Genomic DNA, 19,367 nt, shown 5'->3' with positions numbered 1-19,367 from the left:
GTTTGGAACGGGAAGGAGTTGGATATCACATCTCATGTTATAGGAAGGGTCTCAGGTTTGGTATAAGCATTGAGATATCACAGATCTCTATTATCGGAAGTGTCTCAGGATTGGAATGGGAAGGAGTTGGATATCCCATCTCATGTTATAGGACGGGTCTCAGGTTGGTTATTAGAATCATTGAGATATCATATTGCATGCTGTAGGAAGGGTCTAAGGATTGGAATGGGAAGGACTTGGATATCACATCTCATGCTATAGATAGGCTCTCAGGTTTGGAAAGGGAAGGAGTTGGATATCACATTTCATGTTACAGGAAGGATCTCAGGTTTGGTATTAGAGGCATTGAGATATCACATCTCATGCTATAGGAAGGGTCTCAGGTTGGAATGGGAAGGAGTTGGATATCACATCTCATGTTATAGGAAGGCTCTCAGGTTTGGAAGGGGAAAGAGTTGGATATCACATTTCATGTTAGAGGTAGGATCTCAGGTTTGGTATTAGAGGCATTGAGATATCACATCTCATGCTATCAGAAGGGTCTCAGGATTGGAATGGGAAGGAGTTGGATATCACATCTCATGCTAATGGGAGGGTCTCAGGTTTGGAAGGGGAAGGATTTGGATATCACATCTCATGTTATAGGAAGGATCTCAGGTTTGGTATTAGAAGCATTGAGATATCACATCTCATGCTATCGGAAGGATCTCAGGTTTGGTATTAGAAACATTGAGATATCACATCTCATGCTATCAGAAGGGTCTCAGGATTGGAATGGGAAGGAGTTGGATATCACATCTCATGCTAAAGGGAGGGTCTCAGGTTTGGAAGGGGAAGGATTTGGATATCACATCTCATGTTATCGGAAGGATCTCAGGTTTGGTATTAGAAGTATTGAGATATCACATCTCATGCTATCGGAAGGGTCTCAGGATTGGAATGGGAAGGAGTTGGATATCACATCTCATGCTAAAGGAAGGGTCTCAGGTTTGGTAGAAGCATTGAGATATCACATCTCATGCTATAGGAAGGGTCTTAGGATTGGAATGGGAAGGACTTAGATATCACATATCATGCTATAGGGAGGGTTTCAGTTTTGATATTAGAAGCATTGAGATATCACATCTCATGCTATCGGAAGTGTCTCAGGATTGGAATGGGAAGGAGCTGGATATCACATCTCATGCTAAAGGAAGGGTCTCAGGTTTGGAACGGGAAGGAGTAGGATATCCGATCTCATGTTATAGGAAGGGTCTCAGGTTTGGTATAAGCATTGAGATATCACATATCTGCTATCGGAAGTGTCTCAGGATTGGAATAGGAAGGAATTGGATATCCCATCTCACGTTATAGGACGGGTCTCAGGATTGTTATAAGAATCATTGAGATATCATATTGCATGCTGTAGGAAGGGTCTAAGGATTGGAATGGGAAGGACTTGGGTATCACATCTCATGCTATAGGAAGGGTCTCAGGTTTGGCATAAGCATTGAGATATCAAATCTCATTCTATAGGAAGGGTCTCAGGATTGGAATGGAAGGAGTTGGATATCACATCTCATGTTATAGGAAGGATCTCAGGTTTGGTATTAGAAGCATTGAATAGATAATCTGCCACTCAAGAATTGCGCCACACTTGTTAGTTCAATATTTTCAAAAGAACATTTCTTTTTATTCCTTATTTGCCCTTTGAATTCTTGTTGACACGTGTTTCGGCTACTCAAGAGCCTTTCTCAAAACAGAACAGGGCTTTATTAGGTACATATCTTATTCTATTAACACAATTATTATATAATGTTCAAAAACATTTATGTATTCAAAAAGGTTTGGGTAAGGAAAGGAAGGTAACGAAGAAAAGAAAGAAGTAGGAAAGGGGGGGGGGGGTGGGGGGTTATGCAATATTAAATCACATATATTTTGGAAAATAAATAAAAGTAATAGATAATTCACAAATGCAGTACATCGCAATACAAATAATTATATCAAAATGTGCATCAAATTCATAATAAATACAAAACAATATAAGTGATAAGAGAACAATAAAAGATAAAAAATAATAATAGTGGATAATAAGTAAAATAACAAACAGAGAAACAGAAAAAATATATTGTTTAAAATAATTCCTCATACATAAATCCACATTTTATATTTAAGGTTTCAATATTAAACACAAATTCTCATTTGTATTATTTCTATAATGATTCTATCATGTATTACAGACTACAGTATTGTTCCCTCTAATGGGTTGCAGTAAATCTACATTCGACACACAATAATATATTCATGTTTGAGCGTAATACATAGAACAGTAGAAATCTCTTACCCGTTAATTCCATAAATCCCGGGTAAATCCCTATAGTGAAAATAATGCAGAAAGAAATATTTCCAATCCAATTGTTGTTCACACACAGGAATTAAATCTATTAATTCTCCAAAGGTTTTGGTTAAGCTCAATCTTTCGTATGGCCATAAATTCTAACCTTCCACTTAAGAGTCCATCACATCTACCTCGCCACTCCACACCTTAATTTATCAACAATTTCGGTTTGTCTTATTAAGTTCATAGTCTCCCCGTTAGCAAAAAGACCCCGGTCTGAATCAACTCCCATATGGGCATTTGGATCGCCCGACTGCGGGCGTGCAAAAACGTCTCTTTTTCCTTTTCCGTTCGGGGACCCACCCCTGATGGCTTACCTGCAGCTTTGTAACAATCCGTCTTCTCGCGTCGGCCTCAAACAGAAATGAGCCACCGCGGGGATCCACCATGTAATGTATAGCATCACCAAAGTTACACGAATCCTCCTTCTTCTCTTTCTAGCATCGTTTTACAGAGCGGCCATATTGGAAGGGTTAAGAATGCACAGATCATCTATTCACTTAATCATTGTTTGTATCATGATGATGTGTCAAATTCCCCATCTCCCATTCACATATTGGAATAAATGAATATATTTCTAAACGGACATCTACCCTATATTATAGGCCAATTTAAAAATATATATTTACTACAAATTTTTGTTAGCCCCTAGAAATAATTGATCTATATTGGAAGCACGATTAGGGAAACGAGGTTTCGTATAAGAGAACATTTCTCATCCATTGGAAGCCAGGATGCAACATTACCGCTGGCACAACATTGGCAGCTCCAACATCAAATGGAAAACAAAAAAACTCTGAGGTTTATTGGACTGCAAAAGATACGAATGGGGAAAAGAGGTGGAAATATAGAGGAGAAATTAAGACAGATGGAAGCCAGATTGATATGCAAATTTAGATCGATTGAGTTTGGTCTCAATCATGATAACGAGATGGGACATTTTCTTTGATTTGATAATGTTCATACATGTCATGAAATGAAAGGACACTGTTAGGGCATGGTACTTTATTTCTGGTGGAAGGAAGCAAATGGATATTGAAATGGATGCTATTCTTTATGGTTTGAAACCTTGATTTTATATGTAAAATGTACAAAAATGATAAACAATTTGATATGCAAAGGTAGTTTGTAATGCCGAAATCTTTTCAATAACATTTACTTGTATCAAGATTAATTGAGAAATAATGTTATGTAAGGGTAGTTAATGGCTAATCACATTCGACACAAACTGAGTTGGAACACCATTTGGATAATAACAAGAATTAATTTCTAGGGGCTAACAAAAATTTGTAGTAAATATATATTTTTAAATTGGCCTATAATATAGGGTAGATGTCCGTTTAGAAATATATTCATTTATTCCAATATGTGAATGGGAGATGGGGAATTTGACACATCATCATGATACAAACAATGATTAAGTGAATAGATGATCTGTGCATTCTTAACCCTTCCAATATGGCCGCTCTGTAAAACGATGCTAGAAAGAGAAGAAGGAGGATTCGTGTAACTTTGGTGATGCTATACATTACATGGTGGATCCCCGCGGTGGCTCATTTCTGTTTGAGGCCGACGCGAGAAGACGGATTGTTACAAAGCTGCAGGTAAGCCATCAGGGGTGGGTCCCCGAACGGAAAAGGAAAAAGAGACGTTTTTGCACGCCCGCAGTCGGGCGATCCAAATGCCCATATGGGAGTTGATTCAGACCGGGGTCTTTTTGCTAACGGGGAGACTATGAACTTAATAAGACAAACCGAAATTGTTGATAAATTAAGGTGTGGAGTGGCGAGGTAGATGTGATGGACTCTTAAGTGGAAGGTTAGAATTTATGGCCATACGAAAGATTGAGCTTAACCAAAACCTTTGGAGAATTAATAGATTTAATTCCTGTGTGTGAACAACAATTGGATTGGAAATATTTCTTTCTGCATTATTTTCACTATAGGGATTTACCCGGGATTTATGGAATTAACGGGTAAGAGATTTCTACTGTTCTATGTATTACGCTCAAACATGAATATATTATTGTGTGTCGAATGTAGATTTACTGCAACCCATTAGAGGGAACAATACTGTAGTCTGTAATACATGATAGAATCATTATAGAAATAATACAAATGAGAATTTGTGTTTAATATTGAAACCTTAAATATAAAATGTGGATTTATGTATGAGGAATTATTTTAAACAATATATTTTTTCTGTTTCTCTGTTTGTTATTTTACTTATTATCCACTATTATTATTTTTTATCTTTTATTGTTCTCTTATCACTTATATTGTTTTGTATTTATTATGAATTTGATGCACATTTTGATATAATTATTTGTATTGCGATGTACTGCATTTGTGAATTATCTATTACTTTTATTTATTTTCCAAAATATATGTGATTTAATATTGCATAACCCCCCACCCCCCCCCCCTTTCCTACTTCTTTCTTTTCTTCGTTACCTTCCTTTCCTTACCCAAACCTTTTTGAATACATAAATGTTTTTGAACATTATATAATAATTGTGTTAATAGAATAAGATATGTACCTAATAAAGCCCTGTTCTGTTTTGAGAAAGGCTCTTGAGTAGCCGAAACACGTGTCAACAAGAATTCAAAGGGCAAATAAGGAATAAAAAGAAATGTTCTTTTGAAAATATTGAACTAACAAGTGTGGCGCAATTCTTGAGTGGCAGATTATCTATTCATATTAGTAACCAAGGAGGTAGGGGATTGGTTCCTCCAACGAATGCCACATAGGATGCGACACGGCTGAGAGGCCAAATCAAACCCATCTTGGTCGCCAACAGAAGAAGTTGTACCGACACATATCCCAAAACACTAATCTATTAGAAGCATTGAGACATCACATCTCATGCTATAGGAAGGGTCTCAGGATTGGAATGGGAAGGAATTGGATATCATATCTCATGCTATAGGAAGGGTCTCAGGTTTGGTATAAGCATTGAGATATCACATCTCATGCTATAGGAAGGGTCTCAGGATTGGAATGGGAAGGAGTTGTATATGACATCTCATGCCGTAGGAAGGGTCTCAGGTTTGGTATAAGCATTGAGATATCACATCTCTGCTATCGGAAGGGTCTCAGGATTTGAATGGGAAGGAGTTGGATATCCCATCTCATGTTATAGGAAGAGTCTCAGGTTTGGTATTAGAAGCATTGAGATATCACATCTCATGCTATAGGAAGTGTCTCAGGATTGGAATGGGAAGGACTTGGATATCACATCTCATGCTATAGGGAGGGTCTCAAGTTTGATATAAGAAGCATTGAGATATCACATCTCATGCTATAGGAAGGGTCTCAGGATTGGAATGGGAAGGAGTTGGATATCACATCTCATGCTATAGGAAGGGTCTCAGGTTTGGTATAAGCAGTGAGATATCACATCTCATGCTATAGGAAGTGTCTCAGTATTGGAATGGGAAGGAGTTGGATATCACATCTCATGTTATAGGAAGGATCTCAGGTTTGGTATAAGCATTGAGATATCACATCTCTGCTATCGGAAGGGTCTCAGGATTGGAATGGTAAGGAGTTGGATATTCCCATCTCATGTTATAGGAAGGGTCTCAGGTTTGGTATTAGAAGCATTGAGATATCACATCTCATGCTATAGGAAGGGTCTCAGGATTGGAATGGGAAGGACTTGGATATCACATCTCATGCTATAGGGAGGGTCTCAAGTTTGATATTAGAAGCATTGAGATATCACATCTCATGTTATCGGAAGGGTCTCAGGATTGGAATGGGAAGGAGTTGGATATCACATCTCAAGCTATAGGAAGGGTCTCAGGATTGGAATGGGAAGGAGTTTGATATCACATCTCATGCCATAGTATGGGTCTCAGGTTTGGTAGAAGCATTGGGATATCACATCTCATGCTATCGGAAGGGTATCAGGATTGGATTTGGAAGGAGTTGGATATCCCATCTCATGCTATAGGAAGGGTCTCAGGTTGGAATGGGAAGGAGTTGGATATCACATCTCATGTTATAGGAAGGGTCTCAGGATTGGAATGGGAAGGACTTGGATATCACATCTCATGCTATAGGAAGGCTCTCAGGTTTGGAAGGGGAGAGAGTTGGATATCACATTTCATGTTAGAGGTTGGATCTCAGGTTTGGTATTAGAGGCATTGAGATATCACATCTCATGCTATCAGAAGGGTCTCAGGATTGGAATGGGAAAGATTTGGATATCACATCTTGTTAGGAAAGATTTCGTAATTGTAGGTAATTTTCCTTCCATGTGGCAACCCCTAAACTTTTTGCTGTTGTTTTTCACCTTGTTCTTGACTTTGCCAGAGAAGTGCAGCCTTCTGCCGCACTCCTCTGGGCTTTCGCTCCTTTCTTACGGGGAAACTGACATGCCCTTAAGACAGTCAGTACCGGGGAACGCTGTTTCCCGTAGTTTCTTTTATCATGTTGCGGCTTTAGTGCAACATGACACAAGAGGGCACTGTAAGCTAAGTTACAGCTCTCTTGGGTCTCTAGCCTTCTACAGGCCCTAGATACTCGTTTAGGATTGTATTTGATCGGTGCAAGTGATTCAGGGACGGGAATGGTGGCAGCGATCGTTTCTTTGTATTTTGAGCTCCTTTTGGCGTTCTAAGCGCATTTTCTGCGCTTAACCCAAAATGGTGGCCTGGCTCCCAAAATGGCCAGACCACGTGGCTCCTTTGTCCTGTCCGCTGACCGTCTTGCTCCCTTCAACTTCCCCAGGTCGAGCCGACCCGGGGCCTTCCTTATTTGGGCATGTACTTTCCCGCGAAACACAGATGCTTTCGCGGGCTTCTACATGTCTTGTGTGTGCCTCCAGGGTGTGGGCTGGGATGTCTGGTCCCAATACACATCCTGGGTGCCAGAGAGTCTAGGGTAGTTTGAATGCCTGGGACCACTGTGGTCCGTGATTGGTCCACGAGTGGTGTGAGTGTTGATGAGCGGATCTCCCATTGGGTCCCCTCCGTTTTGGCGCGAAGGGAACCGTGGATAAGAGGGGGCTGGAAACACCACTACCATGTCGATCTCCTGAGTTCTCACGAACGAAGGAATACAGGAGCCAAGTATCCTGCAACCAAGAGGCTGGACCGAGGAATCGCTGGTGACCCGCTGAAGGACTCCTCCTCTGCACTGCTGTCGCCTTGTGAAACCCTTTTCACCTTTGATCGAACCAGAAGGCCTGTACTGGTACTTCGACCCTTGGAATAGCGGGAACAGCTATTCTCGGCATCTTCACCATCTCTTGCCAGTAAGCCTTCGGAAGCGTCTCTGGGCCATCCAGTTGACTGACCAGCTTACCCGGGAGCCTTGCTCTGTAACCGCCGCCAGGTTGTGTAGTATTTCGAGTCCTTGTCACTCTCACACGCTTCGTACACTTGGCGTTCCCAGGTCGGAAGTGAGTAGTGTACATTTGGCTCAGATACACACGGCCGCTCCGTTGCCCTGCTGTGGTGACAAAACTGTGCAGGTTTCTTCGATTGGGACGTCTTTTTACTCAACACGACGACGAGGCATTCCCTGCTCTTCTGAACCTGCCAGCTGCTGAAACTGACGCGGAGAAGCCTGGGTCTGCTTGCATAGGGGACCGGTGAGTAGTATAGCTAGGATCTGGTCGCCCTCCTGCAGGAGCCCATTGCTTTTCCCCGCTGTGTAAAACAGCACCCGTTTGTCCGTACTCGCGCTCTGCTTCTGCCCACTGTGGAGGCTGCGCTTGAGTCGCGGAACTTGTTCTTCTTCTGTATGCACTAAACTGAACTGCCTGACTTCCTTCGAAGAGCTTCTCCTTTTGCCCGTTGGCACCAGCGCGTGCAGGTACTTTGAGCACAAGGCTCCACTCTTCGCAGGGCTCGGACTTCCATCTAGTTAGGTGTCTCTGAAGGCGAACTGAGTCTAAAGCATTGTATCGCACTGCCTGTTTTCCTTCCCTTTCAGGTGGACTACACATTTCGTGCATATAACGCTTGCGACTGTCGTATTTGTATATATATTGTGTTGATATGGTATGTGTGGTTACCAGTCAATTGGTCGAAAACATTTGGTCGACAGGACAATTGGTCGACACCATTTGGTCGAATGCCAAATGGTCGAATTTTTTTTTTTTTTTTTTACCCCTTTTTTGGTTTTTTTTGGGGGGGTCCCCCACCCAAACCCCTTTTTTTTCTTTTTTTTTTTCTTTCCCCACACGAAAACCCACAAAAAAATATATAAATAAAAAAAAAAAAATTCGACCATTTGGCATTCGACCAAATGGTGTCGACCAAATTGCAGTCGACCAAATTGCAGTCGACCAATTGACAGGACCCCGGTATGTGTTGGTTTAATATTGTGATATTGTGATTTTCTCGCTACGGTCATTGTTTTAAAGGCCTTAAAATAAACGTGTATATATTTTTTATATAACACCTGTTTGGAGTAGTTTGTAAGTGATCTTGTTTTGTGTGCTCATTGCGGGCTTTCAGTCACCCTCACCGCTCTTGAGACCTAGTCTTGACCGCCGCGATCGCTACCTTGATTGGTCTGGCTCGTCCAGAGGTTACCCTGTTCCAAGTAATTAGGTTGGCCTTCTGAACTTCTGCGCCACCAGGACAGAGTTCAGAAATCCGTCTTAACACATCTCATGTTATAGGACGGGTCTCAGGTTTGTTATTAGAATCATTGAGATATCATATTGCATGCTGTAGGAAGGGCCTAAGGATTGGAATGGGAAGGACTTGGATATCACATCTCATGCTATAGATAGGCTCTCATGTTTGGAAACGGAAGGAGTTGGATATCACATTTCATGTTAGAGGAAGGATCTCAGGTTTGGTATTAGAGGCATTGAGATATCACATCTCATGCTATAGGAAGGGTCTCAGGTTGGAATGGGAAGGAGTTGGATATCACATCTCATGTTATAGGAAGGCTCTCAGGTTTGGAAGGGGAAAGAGTTAGATATCACATTTCATGTTAGAGGTAGGATCTCAGGTTTGGTATTAGAGGCATTGAGATATCACATCTCATGCTATCAGAAGGGTCTCAGGATTGGAATGGGAAGGAGTTGGATATCACATCTCATGCTAAAGGGAGAGTCTCAGGTTTGGAAGGGGAAGGATTTGGATATCACATCTCATGTTATCGGAAGGATCTCAGGTTTGGTATTAGAAGTATTGAGATATCACATCTCATGCTATCAGAAGGGTCTCAGGATTGGAATGGGAAGGAGTTGGATAACACATTTCATGCTAAAGGGAGGGTCTCAGGTTTGGAAGGGGAAGGATTTGGATATCACATCTCATGTTATCGGAAGGATCTCAGGTTTGGTATTAGAAGTATTGAGATATCACATCTCATGCTATAGGAAGGGTCTCAGGATTGGAATGGGAAGGATTTGGATATCACATCTCATGCTATAGGAAGGGTCTCAGGTTTGGTATAAGCATGGAGATATCACTTCTCATGCTATAGGAAGTGTCTCAAGATTGGAATGGGAAGGAGTTGGATATCACATCTCATGTTATAGGAAGGATCTCAGGTTTGGTATTAGAAGCATTGAGACATCACATCTCATGCTATAGGAAGGGTCTCAGGATTGGAATGGGAAGGAGTTGGATATCACATCTCATGCTAAAGGGAGGGTCTCAGGTTTGGAAGGGGAAGGATTTGGATATTACATCTCGTGTTATAGGAATGATCTCAGGTTTGGTATTAGAAGCATTGAGATATCACATCTCATGCTATCGGAAGGATCTCAGGTTTGGTATTAGAAGCATTGAGATATCAAAACTCATGCTATAGGAAGGGTCTCAGGATTGGAATGGGAAGGAGTTCGATATCACATCTCATGCTATAGGAAGGGTCTCAGGATTGGAATGGGAAGGAGTTGTATATGACATCTCATGCCACAGGAAGGGTCTCAGGTTTGGTATAAGCATTGAGATATCACATCTCTGCTATCGGAAGAGTCTCAGGATTGGAATGGGAAGGAGTTGGATATCCCATCTTATGTTATAGGAAGGGTCTCAGGTTTGGTATTAGAAGCATTGAGATATCACATCTCATGCTATAGGAAGGGTCTCAGGATTGGAATGGGAAGGACTTGGATATCACATCTCATGCTAAAGGGAGGGTCTCAGGAATGGAAGGGGAAGGATTTGGATATCACATCTCATGTTATAGGAAGGATCTCAGGTTTGGTATTAGAAGCATTGAGATATCACATCTCATGCTATCGGAAGGATCTCAGGTTTGGTATTAGAGGCATTGAGATATCACATCTCATGCTAAAGGGAGGGTCTCAGGTTTGGAAGGGGAAGGATGTTGATATCACATCTCTTGTTATAGGAAGGATCACAGGTTTGGTATTAGAAGCATTGAGATATCACATCTCATGCTATCGGAAGGGTCTCAGGTTTTGAACGGGAAGGAGTTGGATATCACATCTTATGTTATAGGAAGAGTCTCAGGTTTGGTATAAGCATTGAGATATCACATCTCTGCTATCGGAGGTGTCTCAGGATTGGGATGGGAAGGAATTGGATATCACATCTCATGCTATAGGAAGGGTATCAGGTTTGGAACGGGAAGGAGTTGGATATCCCATCTCATGTTATAGGACGGGTCTCAGGTTTGATATTAGAAGCATTGAGATATCACATTGCATGCTGTAGGAAGGGTCTCAGGTTTGGTATTAGAAGCATTGAGATATCACATCTCATGCTATCGGAAGGGTCTCAGGTTTTGAACGGGAAGGAGTTGGATATCACATCTTATGTTATAGGAAGAGTCTCAGGTTTGGTATAAGCATTGAGATATCACATCTCTGCTATCGGAAGTGTCTCAGGATTGGAATGGGAAGGAGTTGGATATCCCATCTCATGTTATAGGACGGGTCTCAGGTTTGTTATTAGAATCATTGAGATATCATATTGCATGCTGTAGGAAGGGTCTAAGGATTGGAATGGGAAGGACTTGGATATCACATCTCATGCTATAGATAGGCTCTCAGGTTTGGAAAGGGAAGGAGTTGGATATCACATTTCATGTTAGAGGAAGGATCTCAGGTTTGGTATTAGAGGCATTGAGATATCACATCTCATGCTATAGGAAGGGTCTCAGGTTGGAATGGGAAGGAGTTGGATATCACATCTCATGTTATAGGAAGGCTCTCAGGTTTGGAAGGGGAAAGAGTTGGATATCACATTTCATGTTAGAGGTAGGATCTCAGGTTTGGTATTAGAGGCATTGAGATATCACATCTCATGCTATCAGAAGGGTCTCAGGATTGGAATGGGAAGGAGTTGGATATCACATCTCATGTTAAAGGGAGGGTCTCAGAATTAGAAGGGGAAGGATTTGGATATCACATCTCATGTTATCGGAAGGATCTCAGGTTTGGTATTAGAAGTATTGAGATATCACATCTCATGCTATAGGAAGGATCTCAGGTTTAGTATTAGAAGCATTGAGATATCACATCTCATGCTATCGGAAGGATCTCAGGTTTGGTATTAGAAGCATTGAGATATCACATCTCATGCTATCAGAAGGGTCTCAGGATTGGAATGGGAAGGAGTTGGATATCACATCTCATGCTAAAGGGAGGGTCTCAGGTTTGGAAGGGGAAGGATTTGGATATCACATCTCATGTTATCGGAAGGATCTCAGGTTTGGTATTAGAAGTATTGAGATATCACATCTCATGCTATAGGAAGGGTCTCAGGATTGGAATGGGAAGGAGTTGGATATCACATCTCATGCTAAAGGAAGGGTCTCATGTTTGGTAGAAGCATTGAGATATCACATCTCATGCTATAGGAAGGGTCTCAGGATTGGAATGGGAAGGACTTAGATATCACATATCATGCTATAGGGAGGGTTTCAGTTTTGATATTAGAAGCATTGAGATATCACATCTCATGCTATCGGAAGTGTCTCAGGATTGGAATGGGAAGGAGCTGGATATCACATCTCATGCTAAAGGAAGGGTCTCAGGTTTGGAACGGGAAGGAGTTGGATATCCGATCTCATGTTATAGGAAGGGTCTAAGGTCTGGTATAAGCATTGAGATATCACATCTCTGCTATCGGAAGTGTCTCAGGATTGGAATGGGAAGGAGTTGGATATCCCATCTCATGTTATAGGAAGGGTCTCAGGTTTGATATTAGAAGCATTGAGATATCACATCTCATGCTATCGGAAGGGTCTCAGGTTTTGAACGGGAAGGAGTTGGATATCACATCTTATGTTATAGGAAGAGTCTCAGGTTTGGTATAAGCATTGAGATATCACATCTCTGCTATCGGAGGTGTCTCAGGATTGGGATGGGAAGGAATTGGATATCACATCTCATGCTATAGGAAGGGTATCAGGTTTGGAACGGGAAGGAGTTGGATATCCCATCTCATGTTATAGGACGGGTCTCAGGTTTGATATTAGAAGCATTGAGATATCACATTGCATGCTGTAGGAAGGGTCTCAGGTTTGGTATTAGAAGCATTGAGATATCACATCTCATGCTATCAGAACAGTCTCAGGATTGGAATGGGAAGGAGTTGGATATCACATCTCATGCTAAAGGGAGGGTCTCAGGTTTGGAAGGGGAAGGATTTGGATATCACATCTCATGTTATCGGAAGGATCTCAGGTTTGGTATTAGAAGTATTGAGATATCACATCTCAGGCTATAGGAAGGGTCTCAGGATTGGAATGGGAAGGAGTTGGATATCACATCTCATGCTAAAGGAAGGGTCTCAGGTTTGGTAAAAGCATTGAGATATCACATCTCATGCTATAGGAAGGGTCTCAGGATTGGAATGGGAAGGACTTAGATATCACATATCATGCTATAGGGAGGGTCTCATTTTTGATATTAGAAGCATTGAGATATCACATCTCATGCTATCGGAAGTGTCTCAGGATTGGAATGGGAAGGAGCTGGATATCACATCTCATGCTAAAGGAAGGGTCTCAGGTTTGGAACGGGAAGGAGTTGGATATCACATCTCATGCTATAGGAAGGGTCTCAGGTTTGGAACGGGAAGGAGTTGGATATCACATCTCATGTTATAGGAAGAGTCTCAGGTTTGGTATAAGCATTGAGATATCACATCTGTGCTATCAGAGGTGTCTCAGGATTGGGATGGGAAGGAATTGGATATCACATCTCATGCTATAGGAAGGGTATCAGGTTTGGAACGGGAAGGAGTTGGATATCCCATCTCATGTTATAGGACGGGTCTCAGGTTTGATATTAGAAGCATTGAGATATCACATCGCATGCTGTAGGAAGGGTCTCAGGTTTGGTATTAGAAGCATTGAGATATCACATCTCATGCTATCAGAAGGGTCTCAGGATTGGAATGGGAAGGAGTTGGATATCACATCTCATGCTAAAGGGAGGGTCTCAGGTTTGGAAGGGGAAGGATTTGGATATCACATCTCATGTTATTGGAAGGATCTCAGGTTTGGTATTAGAAGTATTGAGATATCACATCTCATGCTATAGGAAGGGTCTCAGGATTGGAATGGGAAGGAGTTGGATATCACATCTCATGTTAAAGGGAGGGTCTCAGAATTGGAAGGGGAAGGATTTGGATATCACATCTCATGTTATAGGAAGGATCTCAGGTTTAGTATTAGAAGCATTGAGATATCACATCTCATGCTATCGGAAAGATCTCAGGTTTGGTATTAGAAGCATTGAGATATCACATCTCATGCTATCAGAAGGGTCTCAGGATTGGAATGGGAAGGAGTTGGTTATCACATCTCATGCTAAAGGGAGGGTCTCAGGTTTGGAAGGGGAAGGATTTGGATATCACATCTCATGTTATCGGAAGGATCTCAGGTTTGGTATTAGAAGTATTGAGATATCACATCTCATGCTATAGGAAGGGTCTCAGGATTGGAATGGGAAGTAGTTGGATATCACACATCATGCTAAAGGAAGGGTCTCATGTTTGGTAGAAGCATTGAGATATCACATCTCATGCTATAGGAAGGGTATCAGGATTGGAATGGGAAGGACTTAGATATCACATATCATGCTATAGGGAGGGTTTCAGTTTTGATATTAGAAGCATTGAGATATCACATCTCATGCTATCGGAAGTGTCTCAGGATTGGAATGGGAAGGAGCTGGATATCACATCTCATGCTAAAGGAAGGGTCTCCGGTTTGGAACGGGAAGGAGTTGGATATCCGATCTCATGTTATAGGAAGGGTCTAAGGTCTGGTCTAAGCATTGAGATATCACATCTCTGCTATAGGAAGTGTCTCAGGATTGGAATGGGAAGGAGTTGGATATCCCATCTCATGTTATAGGAAGGGTCTCAGGTTTGGTATAAGCATTGAGATATCACATCTCATGCTATAGGAAGGGTCTCAGGATTGGAATGGGAAGGAGTTGGATATCACATCTCATGCTGTAGGAAGGGTCTCAGGTATGGTATAAGCATTGAGATATCACATCTCATGCTATAGGAAGGGTCTCAGGATTGGAATGGGAAGGAGTTGTATATGACTTCTCATGCCGTAGGAAGGGTCTCAGGTTTGGTATAAGCATTGAGATATCACATCTCATGCTATAGGAAGGGTCTCAGGATTGGAATGGGAAGGAGTTGGATATCACATCTCATGCTATAGGAAGGGTCTCAGGTTTGGTATAAGCATTGAGATATCACATCTCATGCTATAGGAAGGGTCTCAGGATTGGAATGGGAAGGAGAAGCTGCGACACGATAGAAGAAACTACGGGAAACAACGTTCCCCGGTACTGACTGTCATAAGGGCATTTCAGTTTCCCCGTAAGAAAGGAGCGAAAGCCCAGGGAAGTGCGGCAGAAGGCTGTACTTCCCTGGCAAAGTCAAGAACAAGGTTAAAAACAATAGCAAAAAGTTTAGGGGTTGCCACATGGAAGGAAAATTCCCTACAATAACGAAATCTTTCCTAACACTTGCCCCTCCCAGACTATGGACAGGGGGAACTAATCCACCCCTGGATGAGTCTCATGTTCAGGTCGGTTAAACATTCTGGACAACCCATCAGCATTGCTATGTTGTACACCTGGCCTATGCTCAATAGTGAAGTCGAAGCCTTATAGTCTTATGGACCACCTAAGCAACTTTGGATTCTCCCCCTTCATGTTCATTAGCCACTTTAACGGCTTATGGTCAGTTTGCACAGTGAAGTGGGTCCCATAGAGGTAGGGCCTCAGCTTCCTTAGGGCCCACACAACAGAGAAACATTCTTTCTCTACAGTGGACCATCTGAGCTCTCTGTCCTTAAGCTGGCGACTAATAAAACCGATAGGGTGTTCCTTACCCTTCTCATCTACTTGTGATAGTACAGCTCCTATCCCAGTGTCAGAGGCGTCCGTCTGCACGATAAAAGTTCTTTGATAATCCGGGGCCCTGAGGACAGGGGCCTGGCACAAGGAGTCTTTTAAGCCATTGAAGGCCTTCTCACACTCGTCGGTCCAAGTTACCTTCTTGGGTTTCTTCGGAGTTGTGAGAGCAGTCAGAGGAGCAGCTATGGTGCCATAGTCTGCTATAAAATTCCGATAATACCCCATGAGTCCTAAGAAGGCCCTCACTTGGGTTTGCGTAGTGGGGGTAGGCCAGTCTTGTACTGCTTGTACTTTACTGGGTAGAGGCTGTATCCTCCCTCCACCTACTTCATGTCCAAGGTAAACCACTGAGCCTTGTCCAATCTGGCATTTACTAGCCTTTATGGTCAAGTGGGCTTTCTGAAGAGCCTGGAGCACAATCCCGAGGTGTTTCACATGGTCTTCCCAGGTGGCACTGAAAACTACTATATCGTCCAGATATGCAAGACAGAATTCGTCCAACCCATTCAACACATGATTCACAAGCCTCTGGAAAGTGGCAGGTGCATTCTTCAACCCGAACGGCATTACCCGGAATTGGTAAAGGCCGTCTGGAGTAGAAAATGCTGTCTTCTCCTTAGCATGTTCTGCTAACGCTATTTGCCAATAGCCAGCAGTAAGGTCAAACGTGCTGAGGTACTTGGAGGCACCCAAAGTATCCACCAGCTCATCTGTTCGAGGCAAGGGGTGTGCATCTGTCTTGGTGACAGCATTCAGAGCCCTGTAGTCCACGCAGAACCTCAATTCAGAAGTGCCTGCCTTTGGAACCAAAACCACAGGGCTGGACCAAGGACTACTAGAGGGTTCAATCACCCCAAGGTCTAACATTTTGTTGACCTTGGTCTTAATATAAGACCGTACTTTATCCGACATCCTGTATCCCCTACTTTTGGTAGGTACACTGTCTCCTGTGTCAATGTTATGTTTGCACCAAGGTGTCAAACCAGGCGACTGTGAAAACAGGGGGGAAAACTGCCGAAGCAAACTTTTCACCTCAGCCTGCTGATAAGAAGTCAGGTGAGGGGCCACACGGACACCCTCAAAGGAGCTATCTGAAGGACCGCCTTGGAACAGGTCGGGGAGAGGTTCAGACTCCTCTTCCTCAACGTCTGAAGCCAGTAGCAGTGCTGCGATTTCGACTCTTGGGACGAAAGCCTTCAGCCTATTCACGTGGAACACTTTTGGAGCCTGTCCAGGCCTTCCAAGGTCCACTAAATAGTTCACCTCACCCAGGGGCTCCACCACTGTGTAAGGGCCTGACCATTTGTCCTGTAAAGCTCGAGGCCTTATAGGATTCATGATCAGGACTTGCTGACCAGGTGTAAAGTTGATGAGGGAAGCTTTCTGGTCGTACCAATGTTTCACCAGCGCTTGCCCTGCCTTCAACTTATCACTAGCCAAGCCCATCAGAAGTACCATCCGTTTTCTGAGCCCCAGCACATAATCAACTACATTGGTAGTAACAGGGGGAGTGGGCATCTCCCATCCCTCTTTGACGATGGCTAAGGGTCCCCGTACGGGATGACCGAACAGAAGTTCGAAGGGGCTGAAGCCAACACCCTCCTGTGGTACCTCTCGGTAGGCAAACAGCAAACATGGTAAAAGAAGATCCCATTTTCTTCTCTGGGGCTCCTCCAGAGCCCCAATCATGCTCTTTAACGTTCTGTTGAAGCGTTCCACCAGAACATTGGTCTGGGGGTGGTATGCAGAAGAGAACTTGTAGGTGACCCCACATTCTTTCCACATAGCCTGCATATACTTCGACATAAAGTTGCTGCCACGATCTGACACAACTTCTTTAGGGAAGCCAACCCTAGTAAATATGCCGAGTAAAGCTTTTGCAACTGACTTGGCTGTTACAGTTTTTAATGGGATGGCCTCAGGATACCTGGTTGCATGGTCGACCAGCACCAGGATAAACCTATTGCCCGAGGATGTTTGCGGGTCAAGGGGACCAACGATGTCGATCCCTACCCTTTCAAATGGTACCCCCACAACTGGGAGCGGTACCAACGGAGCTTGGATTGTCGCGCCAACCTTACCAGACAACTGGCAGGAGGCACAACTCCTGCAGTGACTTTCTACTTGCACCCCCATCTTGGGCCAGTAGAAGTGCATGGATAACCTTTGCTTGGTCCTCTTCATACCAAGGTGACCAGCAAGGGGAACTTCATGCGCCAACTGCAGGAGGAAGGGCCTAACAGCAAGGGGAACCACCAACCTCCTATGGTCTCCTTCTGTAGACTCTGTGGGCTCACTATACAGGAGTCCACCTTCCCAATAAATCCTATGCGTCCCATGAGGTTCACCCTCAAGCTGGGAGCAGGCCTGTCTCCTTAGGCCTTCCAGAGATGGGCACTCACGTTGGCCTTTACTGAATTCGTCCCTATCAGGACCTCCTTCAACTAACAAGTCGTTTAGTTCAGGATGATCGTTGGGGTCGAATACTTCAGGCATCGCCACTTCCTCGTCAGGCTCGGGCGATCGACCAACTTCCTCCACCGCAGTGGTAGGCGAGCTCGGGGGAATATTTTCTTTCCCTCGTCGTGACTTGTTGACTCCTTTCGCCTTGGGTTTCCCCTTCGGCTGGGGCGGCGTATTGGGCTTGGCCAATGCTGCCCGTGCTTGAGACCGTGTGTAGGGTCGTTCGGCAGTGTCTCCTACGAGCCCTAAAGCTCTGAGATCATTACCTAACAAGACCTTTCCCGGGACGTTTCTCTGAATGCTCACTGGAATCCTGACTGCTGTACCATTTAAAGTAAGATTAACAGGGATCACGGGAAACATGCGGAGGGGGCCGTCAGCCAACTTAGTGGGCATCAGAGTAGCTCTGGCAACTTCCTCTGAGTCTACCAAGGTAGAATCCACTACAGTGCGACTGCACCCACTATCCCTAAGAGCTGGAGTGTCTACTCCATTGATCAGCACACTGTCTTTAAAGTAGTGCTTGGTATTATCCAGAATCCTAGCATACGCCTCTGCGACTTTAGGCTCCCAGGAACCCAGGGACACTAAAACTACCTCAGCCTCTATTCCGCTGGGAAATGAGTCTGAGGAGAAGGATGCTCCTGTAATCTCTTCTTCCTCGTAGGAGGAGAAGGCCAGATTAGCGGAGTGGACCCCCAAAGGTCTAACCTTACAACGGGGATCCCCCTTCACATGGTCAGTTGCTCCACAAGCAAAACAAGATCCAATGGGTCTGTTTACATAGGGAGGCTTATTGTAACCAGAGTTCTGTTTCGGAGGTGGACCTCCACTACCCTGTGAGTTCTCTTGTGTCTTATCCTTGTTTTTCTTTTTGTGGCCCTTTTGGGAAGAAGATTTAGCAGATTCTCCACCCTCCATATCTTTGGACTTTTTCCCTTCCTCCTGCTTACCAGGATGAGTTTTGTCCTTATGGGACACTCGATGTGACACCCATAAGTCGGCGGCCATGGCCAGCTTCTTAGGATCTATCTCCTTCGAATCGGCCAAGTGCTGCTTAAGCTCCGGGGAAGAAGAAGCAAAAATGTGTTCCAGCATGACAAGATTTATCATGCCGGCGAAGGTAGAAACCTTATAGCCTTCGACCCAGCCAGTTAAGTTTTTCAAAGATTCAGTGACATAAGA

This window comes from Ambystoma mexicanum, chromosome 10 (assembly GCF_040938575.1).
Source record: "Ambystoma mexicanum isolate Mex_15411 chromosome 10, UKY_AmexF1_1, whole genome shotgun sequence".
Lineage (NCBI taxonomy): Eukaryota > Metazoa > Chordata > Amphibia > Caudata > Ambystomatidae > Ambystoma > Ambystoma mexicanum.
The sequence above is the reverse complement of the archived record's forward strand: the minus strand, read 5'-3'. Positions refer to the sequence as shown.